Consider the following 13,960-nt stretch of genomic DNA (forward strand, 5'->3'; position numbering starts at 1 on the left):
ACCTAGTAGTACCCAGAGTACTTGCAATTGACACCCACTAATAATGTATACCGGTGATGATGACTACAGCCCGCCATATCGAATTCCTCAAAAGATTTATGGACCCTTAGCACGGCAATGGAAAACACACAGTCTGCCTTATTGACGATAATGCCAGTGTTCATTGCCATATCACAATTATTTCCTAAAATGGCGAAAGAACATTCAATATCGGCTTCAACAGATTAATTTGCCGGATTTAGATCCGTGTAATTGTGGGCTTCTATGCCCTGTGAAGGGTGAGACCGTAAAGAATGAGGGAGAGTGCCTTCCTTGACGCACACGCAAAAATCAACATTACCGCCTAACTAGTGCAAAAGCTACTTCATCATCAGCCCAATAGTATACGCGCGTCAAGCTATACCGGTAGATATAGACTTGTTGAAACATCGCCCATATCTCTACCTACGGAACGAAAAGGTCCAGCAGAGTATATTTTTTGCTGTATTTAATTGTCCAATTCGATCGAAGCGCTCAACTTGTTGTCTTGGGACAGTTTTCTCTAGGAAGTTAATGTGGAACATGTGGGGTTGAAGTTCAGCGTTGGCAAATCGTATTTATGGCATATTTTCACCATGCCGCTTCATACGTCTGCCGGAAAAATCCCAGAGTAGTTCAGCAAGACCCGTTTAAGGTAATGTGTAAAAGATCGAGAATATATAGTTAATAATGAATTGCATTGACAGGTTGACACTGAATTGATTTTGCTCCGGGCAACTATGTAAACGCAACATGTCTTTGCATGTTATTAAGCAATTTACTTCGGCTGATCGCCATTAACACGGTATGCGGCTTCCTTCGTAACTGTAGGCGCCCTCTTGATAGTACTTTTTAGGGTATGTATATATATACATCTATAAATGTATGGCTTTGATCGCTATGTAAAATAGCTCCTACTCTATGCACAATCTTCCGTATTTGGTAACATCTTGGGTGCAGTAGTAGGCATCTTAATATTGTGGCCACCTTTAGATGAAATTAAAAATCCATTATGTTCATTTTCCTCTGCCCGGCTGGACACAGACCTGTTAGTCGCATCGGGTAAAGCAGTTCCCGAATTAACGTCGCAGGCTTCGGTACTTGTAAAACGAGTATCTTGATGGGATTTAACGCGTACGACATGAGTTGTGGAATGACCAGCTGCTCGTGTAATATAGATCGGAGCTATTCCATATACAGAACCGAACGGAAGATCGCAGTGAGGTACGACGTATGTGGATAACGGATGGTGTCCTAATTGGTAAATTGGCTTGAACGGGCATTACTGCCATGCCAATTTCACTTATTAATGTCTATCATTTGGTGTTATTGCGGATTTAAAATCACATAACGCCACGCTTACATAGCTCGCAAGGGCGACATGAACACTTTTAGGTACTAGTAAGTGGTGGCTATGAAAGTGGTTTGATTGCTTTCATTGCTCCTTAACTAATATATGTTACCAAATACCTGTCTGTATAAATAGAGATGTTTTTATACTTATTATCATGCTTAGCATTGTCATCATCACTATTATAATTATCATTGTTATGCTTAATAACACTTAATATACCAATCAGAATAAAAATACGGTGATGCAAATCAGTAAGTGCGTGCAAAATAGATCGATTTAATGTAAAGTACAGTGACGCACCGTGGGACGGCACACTGAGCGAGAGAGCTGACCCGGAACGACAAAAGTCTAGAAAACTAGGCTGAACTATCATGGAGTAGTATACATACCTTACTTGATATTCGTGCCAACAACAACAAATTCTGAAAAAGCGCCGCATCTATACTCTCTTTTCCCACCGCATGAAAATGTATGAATTTTTTTTGTCGAAATGTAAAACGAAGCGGTTTAATCGAACGATTGATTTCCTACGAAATTTTCCCAACTCATTTGGTTTGTCAGCACTGGCGGGTCTAGATAAGGGGGTCGGGTAAGATCGGGCGGGCGATTCGAAAAAAGCTTATGTCGCTTACAATTGGATTACTGCAATTACTGGTGATTTGTTTTTAAAATCATCTGCGTGAGACATAGCGAAAAGTGACAAAGAAGACCATGATCCGTGTCAACACAAAAATCTTATATAATAGATTTTTAGAATTTATAATTTATAAAGATATTCGAGTAATATCTTTGTCATAACACTTTCCTTACTATATAATCTTACGCTCTATAGACATTGCCGCATCAGATCCTGGCGATGCATTTCGGTGCAATATCAGCTTTGGCTTATGATCTAACAGTCTATTACGTGCACCTTCGATTTTCTCACGTTTTGTTATGAAATACACTGCACGATGTCGTAGCCTGTTACAATGTACGTAGCGCGTGTATTCACGTAGTGCAACATCTCACAGTGTCAGTTAGGCTAGGTATCATTTGTCGTCAATTTGCCGCAGGCGAAATGAATGCATGAGGTATTGATGTGACGCTCACACGTAATGGATTAGCTTCGCCAGTCAAGAAATTGATTTGAACACAGCTGTTTAGAGAAAAACTTTCAGTTCCACGTTTCCGTTAAAACAGCGTAGTGCAGAGGTAAGAGTTCGAAACGCAGAAAAAGTATACTAGTCAACTCTGTGGTATTTTACTTTTCTCTGTGCTGAAGCTTATCGATTACCATTATTATTGTATAACATCAACTGATGCAGTTTACAAGACATACAGCAAATCAAAGCGGGCCTTTAACACAGCGTGTTATGGTTAAAACTCGAAGTTTGAGCCTTAAGGCTCTCAGAAAAGCGAGCACAGCCCGAAACGTCGGAGCCTGAAGGCATACGGCTTTGTCTTTTATCGTTGTCACAGTTATGACTCCCATTTCCGAAGCTGTAGGAGACCTCAGCGAATTGAGGCCGAAGGGTCAAAGAAATTTGCTGTGACGCTGGCACCAAAGATACTGCGACCTGACCTTTGGTGAAGAGAACCAAGCTGTCCTCATCTTTGGTAGTAGTAGTAAAGGAAAAATCTGTTCTGCAGCAGAGGACAACTAACGAAGGAGGCGAAAGCTTCGTATAAATGAACATTAAAAGAGACACTGAAAATTAAAACAAAGCAGATTCCACGAGCAACACTTATCCGCAAAAAATTTAACATAGGTCACATATGAAATGCTACAATTCTAGAATCAGGGTGTTTTTTAAGAACTTTTATCGCCGAAAAGGTGCATCGATTTAATGCCATCATTGCCGTAATATACTGCACATTTTTTTTTAATTATTATATTTTTATAACTTTTGCGTGCGTTGCTATTTCCTGCATCTGGAAACAATTCCTAAGTTGACTTTTCGGGGTCCCATATTAATATGGTTGTACTTATTTGACATACATCCTGTTGTAGATTACATTTTGATTCAGAAGGATAGCAAAGAAGTACGACGACATCAAGAGGTGCCATCGCAGGAATTTCGTAAAAACGCTCAAATACCTATCCGCAGCATATGATGGTGACGGTATATGTCTTATTAGAATTTCAAATGATGGAAACCTTGCAATGGTCTCCTTGGGCTGCATTCACGATCCAGTTTACCATTGAGCCACTGTAGCCGGTCAAAAATGTTACCGAATCCCGTGCGGTTCTTTAGCAGTCCAGAATATTCTACCATTAGCTGGGATATTTGCTAATAAAAAAAAACGTTTACATTCCATTGTGAACGTTACGTCTGGCCCTACGGATTTTAGATGCGCCTGAACTGTATGCATTGCACAGAAGTGTATTCTAAATTATTTTTACAATTGCCAACAAAGCTGAATAAATTAAATTTGATTTGACTTGCCTCCTCTTCTCTTCTCTCTAACGTTTCCACGGATCCTCAAACGCCGACCATAGCGTATAGCTGAACGCTAATATGGGTCTTAACGATCGTGCAGATGGCTGCGCGGTATTTTTGTTACTGCGAAGAGACTAGCGCTTGGCCTCCGCAGCCTCGGCGATTAACCGGTCAGCAGAAGCAGTTGACGATGACAACGATTAGTTAGACAAGTAGTTTTCCGACCAAGCAATAAACCCTTAGCAATCGAGGCGCATAAAAAGCAACGTTATTATCATTAGATAATAACGTTGCTTTTTATGCGCCTCGAGCTCACTTATCTTGCGCTAAGGGTTTATTGCTTGGTCGGAAAACTACTACCCAAAAGGCCAATGTACCTGCCACCATTAAGGCGTCGTTAGCACATAGCACGACGAAGCAGCGAGGTAGCGCACGACGTTTAAGCAGGCTTTCACCCGATGATTTGTGAGTGTTGTGAAGCCGGCGGCTGTCTCTGGCCGATTCGGGTATTAACAATTGGCGCGCCAAATGTTCAACGTTCTCCAAACGGCTATCTTTATGAACCTGCTAGGACTGAAGTAATACGTGCTTGCACGTTTCGTATGAATGTCTCATGCAGCGGGTTTTTGCATGTACGAAGTAATCTGGGGCCACTTAACTCAGTCGAAATTTGCGTAGCGCAGTGATATGTGTGTGTGTGTGTGTTTGAGGGAGGTTCTTGGTGAGAAAGAGTAAGAGTCTATGGCAGATTATTGATGACCGTCTTCGTAAGCTTTAAAATAGGGCCTGTGGGTAGTCGACCGAATAGACGGTTCACACTTTGTAATTCGGTGTGAAACTTGTTTCAGGGTTAAGGGCTACATTATGAAACGTTCTTTATTTAAGATTTTATAGGTAAAGTTAAATGAAAGAGTCCTAGAATATTTTCGCGTTGTTTTACTGAAGCGTATTTAGCCCAAATAAAACTGCGTGTTATGTGTATTCCTCCATTAAAAATTCTAGAATGTGTCGCAATGTGTTGAGGTTGATCGCGGCTTCACGGAGTCCTAGGCTTAGGAAATCAGTTTTCTGGGAGGTTTGAACTACGACTGAAGCTGCACTACAATCGATCATATTTGATAAATATAGAAAAAGATCGTACTTTTCATTTCTTGCCCAGCTAATTCCACTTATGTCTGCTTACTGTGAATATCAGTACATTATATAGGAATTATATCCATAATCATTATTACTAATGACTTCCGCGTCATGTGACCCACCAATCTTCAAATTGGTCCAGTAGATCTTCGCTTGGTCTCACATTCGTGGCGTGTCCCGTCGAAATAATGGTGACGGGTATTAGAGACCGGCACACAGATGATGACTCTCAGTTGATTGTGTCTCGATATCAGTTCAATCGTAAGCTTTGTTGCTCGATGTCGGATGCAAACAAGGTGTCTGTTTCGGTGTTTGTCGAACAGTGGCCAAATAATGGGTGATTGCGAACTTTATGTCTGCTGTTATTGCTTAGATTAAGCATTGTTTCCGATGACCAGTCGGCCTCAGTTTGAGACCAAGCTTGCTTGCGGCAGATTTCGAATTTTGACTATCCTTCACAAAGTTTTTGCAATGGCTTACATAGATATGAGTGTCCTTGCGAGATTCTTTCTTTTCAACATTCTGAAAAGTATATTAGTTCATCGTAGAGTTACTCAAATTCACGCTTTCGTTTCCTGCGGGATTTGATGTTACGGCCGATAATCGCATTTCATAGCTCGAGACAACTGCGTCGCTCAAGCGCTTATTATTTTCTGATACGTAATTGTGGAGTTCGATTTGAGGCGGACATTGTGATGCTTCAACTTATCGTTAACTACGAAGACGTTATACTATAAATATATATTCAGAATGATGATTGTTCGTCTCCGGGCTTCAAGCTTCTCTCACGATGAATCGACCAGGAACACCGCACGAGCTGCTGCGGCGCGTACTGAGCTCGCCAACAGCGTTTTTTATGGCCGTTTTGTAGATGGCAACATCTGAATGACACACCTCAAAGCCAATTTCATTAACTGAAGCTTACGGCTACACCGTGAGCAGCATAAGTGCGCCAAATGGTCTCACTTCTTGATTTTTGTCAATGACAGTGATGTATAACTGTTAGTCTGTTACGCTGCGTCTTTTGGCGATGCCGAAAAAAAAACATCTCAAAAACTAGAGGAGGTACTTAATTCCGATAAGTTTTTCTCAATGGGCGAAAGACATAAGCAATCAACGAGGATATCAAGTACATAAGTCCCGTCTGGGCACGCTTACTAGCTCAATATAAACTTGCATTCAATATGGACATGTACGAGGTGTATTGTATAATATTATATTGAATAAGCTCGAAAGAAAAAGAAAATTAATATGTAAAATAAAACGCGTGTGTGTTAAAAGAAGTTGAAAGGTTCTTCATTTTGTGGTTATTATTTAAAAGGTAACGGTTTAAAAAATAACTCTCATAGGTGCGCTCAATATCGCTAACATATGTTTAAAAGCCACAGTTGGAGCTCGAGTCCGTCATGAGGCAATCACGACTGCTTGAATTTGTTGCAAATGTAATGGAATCGCCTTAGCTTTTCTTGATATAAAAGTTTATAAGCGTATGTTCGTCGTCGTTCAATGGTGGTTCAAAATGGAAGTGAAACCTCGTGACGTCGGTTCGTGCTTTGATTTTATTTGCATAGAACTAATTTAAGACCACACAGTTTGTCGAAGTTTTCAAAAGTGCAAGTTGCAAAGTTCTCACCTCAGATGTAACGCTGTGTCATTGTTGTTGACTAGTTCTCCTATTGAATATGAAACATACGACAGAAAATAACAAACGAACTGCAAAACCTTTTTACCGGCAGTGTAATTAATTACCTGCTTCTGTGAGCAAAATTAACATAGCTAAATACAGAAAAGGCTTTTTAAATTAGTGTCATATTTAATGAACCATGCATAGATCCCCCAGGCAACAAACTAGCTTTAGCAGAAATATAGCGCGTCGCAAACTACCATATGGTTTCAAAGATTCTTGTGGAGACTGCGTAGTCAGTTCGGGAGGAAGCGAGCGAACTTTCCGGGGATGCTCCACGAAATCACATGATATTTCGATCATGCTCGACTCTTTCACTAGAAAATAAAAAACACACATGTCTCCATGTAGTTAATAGTAAAGTATGGTTAAAAAATCATCTCGAGGTGGGATTTCGATGTACTTCCCTGAGAGGCTATGCCTCCATATAGATATTGTTCTCAATTTGCAAACCTTAATGAGTGCTATCTGTGTATAAATCTGTAGAAACAAGTTTGGGTGTAATAATGTACGGTTAATTATTTTTGTAATTACACCATTATTCACTAGATAGTTGTTCGTTTTTGGAAAAGTCTTATTTAGCAACACTCGAAAAGCTGCGATGCAATTAAGGGAGTTCGCCTAATTTTTCCGCAATATTATTGTCGTACTCGTGATATCATAATTACCGCAGTACTAAAGTCAGGCTAAAAAAACTGACAGGGTAGAGCTATTATGTACCCACTTTCAGATGGATTACCAACGCTCGACGCAAAATTGATTGAAACTGTACCGTTAGAAAAAGAAATAGAATAATAGAAAAAATAAGAAGCATAGGTTTGACCCGAGTATACATCCTTTTGGAAGCTTATGACAAATAAACAAACGGATAGATACAAGAAATTAGATTAGTAGTTTTATTGATACATGTAGTCGAATCATAGTCCCAGAGCGAAACCACCGATGGTCCCTGTTTTCTGAATAAACGAGCTTATAATGAAACCTTACAGCAAAAACCTACTCTTACCTACTAACGCGGCTTAAATCGAGCCTTATGGCAACAGGATTACTTTTAAATAATTCAGGATTCACCTCTATAGCAAATGGCCTGTATTTATACAGAAGTAGGCCGGAGTTTTTTGGGAATGAACGTGTCATGTGAAGTTGTCAAATAAACAGATAGCTGCCCTTGGCTTTACCATCATTGCTGGAACTACTTTGGCCACGTGGCAGCGCGAGCTGGCCACTAAGGGGAGTTGTTTGTTTTAAAACGTACGGCAAAGTCATCTTCTGATTCGAGACTTAGATGTCCGCCCACATATCGAAAACGTAGCGGGCCGTTTGAGCCTTAATGTAGCTGCGCGCAAAAACATCTAGCTGAAACTCGACTTATTTGACGATCACTGACTATCAGGTTTAAACCGGTCCTGCAAAATTAACAAAAATGACTAACCTATAGTAGCAAGCAGAAGTCAACCTGTGAACTAGGTCGGGGCTAATTCGCCTAATAATAAAGTACGTGCCAATGCCGCAAAGGTTTTCATGACTGACGCTTGAAAATAGCGTTACTCATCCGTACCATTTCGGGGGTGTGAGATCGCCATCTCTATGATTTTCATTTCCACGCACTCATTTAGCCTCTGTGCGCGGAGTTGAGTAGATTTTAGAGACGGTGGCGATGACTGAAAGAGCCAAAGATAAAAACGTGTTTCAGTAGACTAGGTCTTTACGATCATAGAAAAATACGTATCTTTTACGAAATAAAACTGATTATCACTTGATCATAGGTGCTTGACTAGATAATTGTCGATATGAAGGTCATAGAGGCATGCATGGGGGTCCTTTGGGGCTTTTTTCGTTACATTCGCGAATCAAAGAAACAGTATATACGAAAATACTCGTAGGAAAAATCTCTACTGAAAAGAAAAACTGGAGAAGTTGCTCATTCGAAAACTATTGAGGGGTGAACGTGTTCAGAACAATGCTATTTGTTCGAATTCTCGATAATGGCGAAAGGGGGTCCGCCAGGGGGTCAACCTTATTTGTGGTGGTGGTGGTGGTGGGGAGCCACACCAGAAAAACCGCAGTCAATTGATTCAGTCAAAGCTACCACATCTGGTCTGATTTAAGGTGAAGTAAAATAGGAATTTAGAATTCAGAGTAGTGGTCTCGGAAATGAATCGAATACGATTCGCCCTCCGTAAACGTTTTACTAAAATTTTCTGACGAACACGCGCAATAGCTAAATGAGGATGTCTCTTTTTTCATACAAATAAATTAACTGCCATTTCAATCGTTGTTACAGCTGACTGGGCTCGTCAACTACACCGAGCACATACATCTTTGTTGGCCATTGGCAGATAGACAACTGCACATCGTTTTGAGCGTTCCGGTGAGCAACCTGCAGTTCATCGTTTGAATTAGAACAGCTCATACAGTACCTTGCTACTGAATACAGGGTATCAACCTAATAACTTTTGTATCTAGCTAGGTATGAATTCTTTACGTGCACATAGAGTTCAGAAGTTTTTTTTTCATTTTCATTCGCATATATTTTCATAATTCAGAATAATTCGCTCATCCCTCGTATGATCATCGATCTGTTGGGTACTGCTTGGAAAACTTACTGGCGTACGTGAGCAATTTGAATTTCGCTCGTGAGACGCGTCATCTTTTACATCGCGAGTTAACGGAAGGAAACTGTTTGATATTGCAACAGCTATCGGCCCCTACTACCGCCAAACGAACCTATGCGTTCATACCCGGCTTCAAACTCGGATCTTAAGTCATGAAGCTTACTGAGCGCTGACATTACTAACAACGCCTGAGAAACGGATGGAGATCGTATTGTTACGAGCTCGAACGTGTGCACTTTACGGCGACTCACAACCTGAAGCTATGAAGCATTTCAGGACGAAAGCCAGCCGAGGCTCGAAATCCTAAACATGTGATGAGTATGCGACCATTAGGAACTAGAGTTGTAATTGCGAATCGTGATAAAGGTTATGCTTCCTACGGCGACGTCATCCGAGAGAAATCTCCACCAACCACATTATGAGAAGTAGCATTATAATCCTAAACAGTGTCGCTCTCTATAATTACACGTTTGCTAATAGCACTAATCACATTTTTATCTGAAGTTTTTTTTTTTTTACTACATAAGTACAAATGACAAGTCTGGTTACGTATCTAACTGATAAAATCAGCTGACAGTTTATCTCGCCAAATTACTTGCAGTTGATAGATAGTGGTAAAGAGCCCCACTCTTCTAGTGAATCCGTCTCCGCGAATTGAACTGCCGTAAAAAAAAGCTCGTTAGAACATCTTTATCTCTGCTCATTAACTACGATATGTAATTACATCCTACGGTACATAATTTGGGCCTATCTAAACAATAACAGACATGAAAATCATTTTTGCGTATGTTACAGGTGCCATTATTGACGGTGCTCGCGAAGGCACAATTGAGCGAGTCGGATGTTATGACAATGCTTAAATTCTCGTTTAGACTCTATATAATAGTAACTTAACGCGTTTAAATCATAGTTGTTAAGGCATAACACGTGTACACAGCAGAACACACGTTCTCCTTTCGAGCAGCCGATCCTGCATTAGCCGACTTGTGTGAGCCCATGCAGAATCTTGTCATTATTAAGGCGTATGATCGTCCTTTAGACACTTATTTACGAGTATGGTATTGTACAGAATAGGTGAACGAATGCGTTTTCGTTTCTTGAAGAAATATGGTAATATGTCATCTTCGCTAGACATCACTCAAAGACAAATTTCATCAAAAAAAATTGCTTCTACACATGATAAGCCTGTCGTCTAAACTGTTACCAAGCTTGCGATTCATCTTTACACCGACGGAAAAACTTCTTGCCACGGAGAAATCATCGACGAACCGCTGCTTTAGTCTTGAGAGAACTGACTAACAAACCACAACGGCCAAACACCCTGCTTTTATTATACCTACAGAGCACTGCTCTAACTCAAGACGTGTACCTAAGGTCTTCGTGACATCTTCCACTCAAAAAACTTCACCACTAACGCCCTTATCAATACAGAAGGATGTTCAGAATATCACTGAGCGATAGTAGCAATTTTTTCTTTCCTTTCACAGGTTTTTCCATTATCCTGTGGCTACGTTAAAACCTGCTTGTGCTTCGACTGCGCCCGCTCATGCATTTGTGACACGACGCACTGTCCACTCGAAGATGCCGGAAGTGTTTGTTACCTTAGTGGACGCCTAAAGGTTGGATAACAGCCGATGTTTTCTCAAGTTCCGAAAACAGTTCACTGTTGTTCCCGATACGTTTGTTATTTTCTTGTGAAAAGAACTGACTTTCGTCTGCTATCAAGAGTAGCGAATGAACGTATGCCCGTTGCGACCGGCAGCCCGCCGACATTTGTCTGAATTTAGGTTTCGTGTGTGTATATGATAGATTAGCATTTGTGCTTGGCTAAGACTAGGCAATATTGGCATTAGGTTTAAAACACTTCCAAAGCTATGCCTAAGTTGGACAGTACCGGCATATTCTTCGATATAAATCTAAACGCTTCGAGTAATACCTGAAGCACCAACATAAATTAAAGAATATATAGAAACGGTAAATGCCTTGTTTGTAGATTAAATTCAGTGAAATGACAGGTTGACAGCGTAGAACTGTGGATTCAAAGAGAGCTGCCCAGCCAGAATAAGAAAAAATTATGTTTTCAAGCAAGGATGACGCGAGGCTTCTGTGGGACGAAGCCTATTGGCTTCGTCCCACAGAAGGCGTTGGTTGAATACGAAATACTTAATTAGGTGTAGTCATATTAGAGCTCTGTTAGGACGACAGCCAAAGATTACTGACTCTTGATTACGGTTGTCGTGGATGACGTGGGTAGTAAATGGTGCTGGAGCGTAGATTCCCAATAAATTGTGAGCTTAACTTCCAAAATATTGCAGTTATTGTTTATAAACATGAAGGTTAGATCTTGCAACGCATGGCTTTACTTTGTTTGGATTCGCATCGTTGGAGGGCACGGATGCGCTCTGTGACGCATCGTTAAGATGGGCTATAGTAGGATCCCGTTTTAGATTTGTTGCATTCGGATTCCTTGGCACGCTTTCCCCATATTATGGGGCATCTTGATTAATATTCCCACGATTCTTGAAAAACGGCCGGCCACTAAATACTTTTAAGCTAATGTACAGGATCAGAAACTGACATGCAGCAAAATCACAGTGACCCATACACTCGACTTTCACTAATATTAATTGGAAAGGACGAAGTCTTCAAAAGTAATTACAATTTCCGATACTACGGATTTCGTATATGGCACTCGTTTCTTTTCGTTTCTTGGTTTGCAATTCATATTTTGACTGATCATATAACGGCCATTCTTTTTCACCCATGTTAGTTCATCCACAACAAGAAACCTCTATAGGTAAGCCATCCATTACGTCTGCCGAGTAAAGGTCCATCCCGTTTATTATTATGCCTCGCCACAATAATCAGATATAAAGTCACTTAACTTGCAAAAGCTATTATTTTTCCATTCGTAGTATTCGTAAATTGCGCCGCTATTGTCGCCGTTAAAAAAATGCATTCGTAGGAAACTAGTGCCGTTTGTACTTTGTCACCTATATGAAGTGAATATTCCAAGCTTCGCGTCTGACTGTTAATTCAGTCAGTGTCCTAGCGTCGCTTGCTAAGATTTTGGTTATTGAACGATGATTTAGCTAATGTCATTTATGCCATGATCTAGCTTAGAAACATGAGGTCTAAAAGGATTCCCTCGAAACACTTGTCTCCTAGAAACAGTTCTTCCGCATTATAGCTCGGCGCAGTTTGTCATCAACAGCTTTTATACCAAACGCTACATTAAATATACTGAGCATTCGAGTGTTGGCGTCGATACTGTGTTCCATTGAATTGTATAAGAGCCATTCATCTGTATGACACAAGCATATTACACTATTCCAGTGCTTGCCTCTAAGCCCCTGTTGCCGCCATTGTCGTGCAGGGATTCACTTTTTAGCTCATCAGCAGAGCGGATAGAAAATGTCAGTACAACTATTTCGTTGTTCTCTGACTTTGGTATAGTTCCGACATTGTTTGAAATGCGCCATAATCAGTTTTCTAGGTTAGGTCTTTTACACTTATACATACAAGACTTTATTGTCCCATCACGTTCGGAATCTCACATATTATATGTCTCATTTAAATCTGGTGTATTTTGTTCATACCAAGGCCAAAGCCATACATACGGTAAGGCCTAAATTAGTTGAGCGAGTACTGTATATTTAGTCGCAGGTCTACTAGTGCGAGCAAAACGACGAATACTAGCTCGATCAAATTATATAAAAGGTGACCGCGTGTCCGAATTCGAAATTGAGGAATTAGCCAGAAATCGCCGTAAAGGAACTATGACACGGTATCGTCTGAGGTCTCGCAAGTGGCCTAGTGCTCAAGCGCTGAGGAAGCGGCGCTCTCGACGTGTTTGGAGACGGCGTGGTGATCGCCCTTTAACCCCGATTCGAGCTGGCGCGCTCGTTTCGAACGGGTGTTTAAGCGGCTATCAGAAGTGCACTAAGCTCTTTGATAATTTAGCGGGTCTTCTGGACGCAACAACAGATATGCTGTACACTTGGGCTGAGCCGATCTCGAACCTCTTCAAATGAAGAATTCCAGAAAGCTCAAGAAGCTGAAGCAAGTTCCATTGTGGCGGAATATGGTGAAGGGGCTAAATAAAAGTTGAAGACTATACCGGCTATTGATTTCGTAGGTGATGGCACGTACTGAATGATATTTAGCATTATGGGTGCTACCAATTTTAGAACGTTACGGGAAGATAGTGTTGCCGTACGGGAATTAGTGTTGCCGTAACAGATCACACTCAGTGGTATCGGGAATTAGTGCTGCCGTAACGGATCACACGCCGTAGTTGGCGTACTTTTTTCCAGGTATCAGTACGCGAAATTACAGGACTGCGCTGATACGGTAGGTAAAAGTAGTCTAGTAATAGTACTTAGAGAGTAATAGTAAAAAGTAGCCTACCAGTACCAATCGACCGCCTGGGCAAGTCAGCTCCTAGCTTTCTAAGTGAGTCTGGGCAAGTCAGCTCTTGGTCTGGGCGTGGGCAAGTCAGCTCTTGGTCTGGGCGGGCAAGTCAGCTCCTAGCCTTCTAAGTAGTGAGTCTGGGCAAGTCAGCTCCTAGCCTTCTAAGTGAGTCTGGGCAGTAGCCTTCTAAGAGACGCCAGCAGTCCTATCGCCTAATCACTTTCATTAGGTGTATGTTTGGGCTTGATCTAGAAATATATTTCATTGTTAAGAGAAAAAGTCAAAACGCAAGAAGAGGCACAATATTGCAGCATAA

The 13,960-nt window shown here is 41.0% G+C and overlaps 3 long non-coding RNA genes across 10 annotated transcripts in view; 1 reads left to right on the plus strand and 2 right to left on the minus strand.

Annotated features, from left to right (window-relative positions):
- The window catches only part of LOC111269535 (uncharacterized), a 48,632-nt gene extending 46,666 nt beyond the window's left edge, over nucleotides 1–1,966 (minus strand). For all 3 annotated transcript variants that reach the window (XR_015314629.1, XR_015314628.1, XR_015314627.1), the window contains exon 1: nucleotides 1,762–1,966. This is a non-coding gene — a long non-coding RNA (uncharacterized LOC111269535). The remainder of the gene's footprint in view (nucleotides 1–1,761) is intronic.
- A 388-nt stretch (nucleotides 1,967–2,354) lies between these two features.
- Nucleotides 2,355–11,538, plus strand: LOC111269534 (uncharacterized). Of its 3 annotated transcripts, XR_015314626.1 has the most exons (4): nucleotides 2,355–2,566; nucleotides 8,901–8,987; nucleotides 9,163–9,549; nucleotides 10,027–11,538. It is a non-coding gene; the product is annotated as an uncharacterized LOC111269534 (long non-coding RNA). The 3 variants fall into 3 exon arrangements; XR_015314624.1 differs by having other exon boundaries at nucleotides 9,163–11,538; XR_015314625.1 differs by having other exon boundaries at nucleotides 9,315–11,538.
- Nucleotides 6,445–10,933, minus strand: LOC111269531 (uncharacterized). Of its 4 annotated transcripts, XR_002685815.2 has the most exons (4): nucleotides 10,833–10,933; nucleotides 8,175–8,277; nucleotides 6,817–6,933; nucleotides 6,445–6,605 (listed from the first exon to the last, which is right to left on the minus strand). It is a non-coding gene; the product is annotated as an uncharacterized LOC111269531 (long non-coding RNA). The 4 variants fall into 4 exon arrangements; XR_002685814.2 differs by lacking the exons at nucleotides 6,445–6,605; nucleotides 6,817–6,933 and adding an exon at nucleotides 7,490–8,022; XR_015314621.1 differs by lacking the exons at nucleotides 6,445–6,605; nucleotides 6,817–6,933; nucleotides 10,833–10,933 and adding exons at nucleotides 7,490–8,022; nucleotides 10,601–10,724.
- Nucleotides 11,539–13,960: the final 2,422 nt, after the last annotated feature.

Source organism: Varroa jacobsoni, unplaced genomic scaffold, assembly GCF_002532875.2.
Source record: "Varroa jacobsoni isolate VJ856 unplaced genomic scaffold, vjacob_1.0 scaffold_1393, whole genome shotgun sequence".
Classification (NCBI taxonomy): Eukaryota; Metazoa; Arthropoda; class Arachnida; order Mesostigmata; family Varroidae; genus Varroa; species Varroa jacobsoni.